At 42.1% G+C, this 5,000-nt stretch overlaps 1 protein-coding gene across 1 annotated transcript in view; it reads right to left on the bottom strand.

Annotated features, from left to right (window-relative positions):
- The window catches only part of gata3 (GATA binding protein 3), a 16,844-nt gene extending 15,411 nt beyond the window's left edge, over positions 1 to 1,433 (bottom strand). The window contains exon 1 of the mRNA XM_079494337.1: positions 1,371 to 1,433. The gene's annotated coding sequence lies outside the window, so the exon portion shown is untranslated. The remainder of the gene's footprint in view (positions 1 to 1,370) is intronic.
- Between the last annotated feature and the right edge of the window lie 3,567 nt (positions 1,434 to 5,000).

Raw genomic sequence — 5,000 nt, 5'->3', positions numbered from 1 at the left:
TCAATTGGCTGCTGTGATGCTTATCTGTGTTATCGTTTCTCGCCTTTAGACACGCGTCGCCTCAAACCTTATTCACCTTTTGCGTCCCCATGGCAACAAAGAGGACCATTAATTTGTTTTCGTGTATAGGCTATACTGGGACTCCCGCATAAAACAACACGCTTTAAACTGAAATTAGATCTGAGGCATGCGTAAATCCACAAAGCTTATTTGACAACTTTTTTATAAACAAAGCACAAATATATATGCGGCACAGCAAAATGTGAAACCACGGGACGCGCTATAGCTGCGGCCGCTTGGCTGCCCATCTCTTGTCATGGCCCAATTTGGAAGGCTGGTGGCAGATTTTTATCCTGATTTAAAAGGCATTACAACACTTGAATGTGTGAGTAGCCTGCCTCGCTATCTTGAAAACACAGCTGTTGGGGGGGGGGGGGGGGGGGGCATTCAGCGTAAATCAATACAACCGGGCCCGTTCTGTTCCTATGCATGCTTGCAAATAACAGCCCGGGCTCTGCCCATGACTGTGCGCCTGCGATGCCCGCTTAATTTGGTATCCCATTCATTCCATGTAACATGACTCTCTGAATCAAGCCATATCGACCACAGACGTGATGGACAAACGGGAAATGCAGCCTCAGCAAATCCACCTCCTTTTATGACCCATTGGCAAGGTAATCAGATCAATTTCATGGGATGTGGGGTTCCGCCTATATACGACCAAATTTAGGCGGTAATAGCAGGTAATTTTTCTGACCGGCGTGTGAGGTAGGTCAATATTATTTAATGCACTCCGTTTCGTCACATATGGGCATCTATCTGATTATGCGTGCGTCGCCCGGTCGCCGATTGACAAATAAAAAACGTAGCCTTTAAACATAATTATTCATAAGAATGGTGGCCTAATAACCAAGAAACAACATGCCTATACAACACAAAACGTCAAAAGACAAGACAACAATGGCGGTCGGCCGCTTGTTTATTCTCTGATCTCAACAATAATTCATGAAGTGCGGTGAGTCGGTGCGGGTGCTCATTTGGAGATAATACGCACCACAGGTCCCTCCTCTCCGAAAAGATCTCTCAATCTAAACAGATAGGATCTCTTCTTTATTTAGACGATATTCATTCCGTCGCGATGCACACACTGCTAAACATCGGGAAAAAACCATTCCATTCTGTGTCATTATTAACAGATAGAAGTTCTCAAATAGCCCCACCATGCACAGAACGCATACACACCCATTTAGGGAGGCAAGGACCAAGCGGCTGCCCATTGGCTATCGCATATACAGCAAAGCTTTACTTTGTAATCGAATGTACTTGGGGATGCATGCACCGGCTTAAAACAAATTTAAATATTTACTGACCTGTTGTATTGAGGCCGGATGAAGGTTTTTTTCCCCCCCTGATCTGCTGCAGATGTGAAGAAAGAGTGACATAGAGATCGAAGCGCCGATGGCATTTAGAGAGAGAGAGAGAGAGCGAGAGCGAGGGAGAGAGCAGTGGAGAGGGAAAAACCGCGCGCGCCCTCAACCCAAGCAGAGTCACACACCACCGCCACCATGCACGAACAGAAAGAGACGCGCACACTAGGCTACCACCAGGCACGCGGCCACGGGGCGCGCGCACGCCTGCGCGTGCACACACACACACACACACACACACACACACACACACACACACACACACAACTTACTGTAAATTCATAACGCTTCCGGGTCGGCGGACTCTGCGGAAAACACCTGCCAAAGCAAAGCGAACTTATAGCGTTATATTAACACATGATGACATTAGGGCGTCTAATGTAATAATAACAAGCTATAGGCTAACAGCTAATGAATGGAGGAGGCTTTGTTAGCCTACTGTTTTCATTTTGTGAGAATTGGACTCTTATGGCATTTAGAAAGGTCAGAATGGAGCAGTCTTTTAGATTGATTTTTTATCAGAATGGTGCAAAACTCGGGCATTTAACATTCTTATTGCAGTGCACGCGGGTCATTTATGATTGCAAGTGTGTTTTACACAAAACAGAGCATGCACAAGAGACACATTATAAGGACAAATAGTTATTATAACACACACGCACGCACGCACGCACGCACGCACGCACGCACGCACGCACACACACACACACACACACACACACACACACACACACACACACACACACACACACACACACACACACACACACACACACACACACACACACACCTTTTGTATTGGAGAAGAGCCCTATACAATTACATTTTATATACTCTGCAAAAGCCTATAGGCCTATAGTATCTTGCAACCCGGACAGTTATCACATCATGTCACCAATAATATTTCACCCTATAAGCACACTTAACACTAACACTAACAATCATTAGTAGGCTACATATTGTCATAATTTCATACCACGGGGAGATGTTATCGGAGGTGCATTATTATGGCTATAGTGGTTTAGCTAGTTGTTCCGAACTGGCAAAGCTTCAATACATCTACCACCCCAAGCATCCAGGCCTGGGTATAGCCTGCTTATTGACATTGCGGTTGATTGAAAGGAGCGCCAAGCAAATCCGATCCCTCTTTCTGTGAAAATGCACTGAGGAAGAGAGAGAGAGAGAGAGAGAGAGAGAGAGAGAGAGAGAGAGAGAGATAGAGGGAGAGAGAGAGAGAGAGAGAGAGAGATGGTGCTGGAGGGTTGGTATATCTCTCACGTTGCGCCTTGACTCTTTGAAGGAGAATGTAAACTGATCACACCAAAATCTATCTTTGGGGGAGAAATTCAATTAAGGTAATAAATTAAAGATAATTGGCGCAAACCTCGCTGTATAAACTTACGGATGCGACTAGCCAAATGTGTCTTTAAACCAATGAATAATTCAATATTCCCATGCAGGGTAACGGGAGCTTTTCATTTAGAATTAGTATTTCAACATCTAAATAGAATTACAAAATAACGCATCCAGATAGTAATGATTTATTAATCTGCCTTTGACGTAAATAAAGTGCTTATTTTGGGAATTATTAGCTTCGCAATTTCAATATAAATAATATAAAGATGGTGTTAATATGCGTCGATGATAAATGCACATACTGATGGGATTGATATAATGGAAAAACAAAGGCTAAAGCTCTATTTATGCCACAGATAATTAAACCACATTATAGGTGTAATAATAAAAAAAAAGATTAATTATGGCGGGAATAACGAGAATCAATTTAGTCTCGTTCAGTTGATCGGATGCAATTAAAAACATGCAGAAAGAAATATTAATTTACCCTATTTTTGAATTAAAGCGGATTTAAGATTTAAGACAATGTGCCTTTTTGGTTACTTTTAATAACAAAAAAATAATAATAAAGACTAGCCTCATGACAGGCTTGCATTTTGATAGGGGCACATGTTTTGGTTCATAGGCTAATGTCTGTGAGTCCAGAGACACTCCTCTGCACTACTGGCATGAAATCTCGTGATTAATGTAGAATTTGACGTGAGCTCCCGCGTGACAACACAGACTGTCAACAGCTAAGTACAAACCTTGCAGTAGTGAGTCGACACACTTGGCCCTTTATGCGAATTCGTTTCTGCATTATCCATTTGATTTTTTTATAGCCTAGTCTTATCCATATAGGCCTAGATAGGAAATAATTATAACAACGTCCATAGCCTGCATGATTATTTAATGGTGCACTGCATACCTATAGGCCTAAACATTGCCATTCGATGCACATGCAGGCATCCTTTTCTATAGCATTTATTTATTTTTTCTTTTTGCAAATGTAAGCAATCTGGTGACGTTTCGTTATCTTTAACCTAGGCCGCCTCCTTTGAACGGTTACTGGCTCCGTTAGTGCTGCAATCATTTACGGCCATCTGCTTTATAGCCTACTGGTATAAATTGTAGACATTTCTCATTCCAAATCACTAATAAATACCTATGTGTATATTTGTCTTCTTCTGCCTACACGATTCTTAGCTGTAAATGTCGACTACGATGACCTTAATTTGAGACAAAACACCCTCTAAACGTAGGCTATGGGCCGCGTATAGCGTATTATCTGTTTACTTATTTATTTTCTCAATGTGTTTTATTATTCGTGTCCTGTGCCGTGCTGCCAAACCGTATAAGCCCAATGTTTTTTTATACGGCGGCTTCCCTTCTTACCCTGCGATTTTATTTTAAAATATTAGGCCGAGGTGGGGAGAATTATAAACGACTCCCGCTCTTATCTGCTCCCTTCACGTATCCAGGATCACAGAAGCTGATTAAGAAAGAAGTCACAGCCAACGCTGGATTCATAATGATTTGGAATAATGAATCCTTATCTCCCCTCTGCAGATTATCAGCCTTTCAGCGCGCCATGTTTTGTTACATGGGATAATTTATTGCATCTAATACATCACAATGAATCTGATGGGGGAAAGTGATGGCCAATGTTATAGGAGAGAGGCTGCTTTTTTATTTTTTTTATCCCGGGGCAATGAAATGCCTTTACGATTTTAATTGGTAAAATATAAGGGGATCTGATAAAAAAAAATAGAAGCACAGAGGTATAATCTTGCCTGCTAGTGTTCCAGCAGCACTCTGCACTATAATTAGTGTGTCAATTTCAACCTGAAATTAACAGAATCGACCTGCCATCTCTGCTTACGCTGGTGGAGTCAGCTAGATCCTAATTTCGCATGATTTATTTTTCACCAAGAAGAGATAATTAATCATAAACACTGAAAACAGTGCAGTAAAGCGGAGATAACAAAAAATATTTGCATCTAAAAAGATTCGATGAAGCTAATTCGTTTTCAGCCGCTCCCCCCGCCCGTCTAGCAGCAGCACCCACCTGATCTAGCCACCGCTGCGGTTCTTGTGAGCATACCTCCAAGATTTTTAATTTTCCATGATTAATCTTAGGTGGTGAATGGTATCATTAATCACTATAAGTTGGGGAGGAAACGGTGCACGCTGCCCCATGTGTAAACACTGCGTTGTAGAGCTGCAATTATTCGATGT

Source organism: Electrona antarctica (assembly GCF_951216825.1).
Source record: "Electrona antarctica genome assembly, chromosome: 23".
NCBI classification, from domain to species: Eukaryota; Metazoa; Chordata; class Actinopteri; order Myctophiformes; family Myctophidae; genus Electrona; species Electrona antarctica.
Note: the sequence above shows the minus strand (reverse complement) of the source record. Positions and strands in the feature narration are given on the sequence as shown.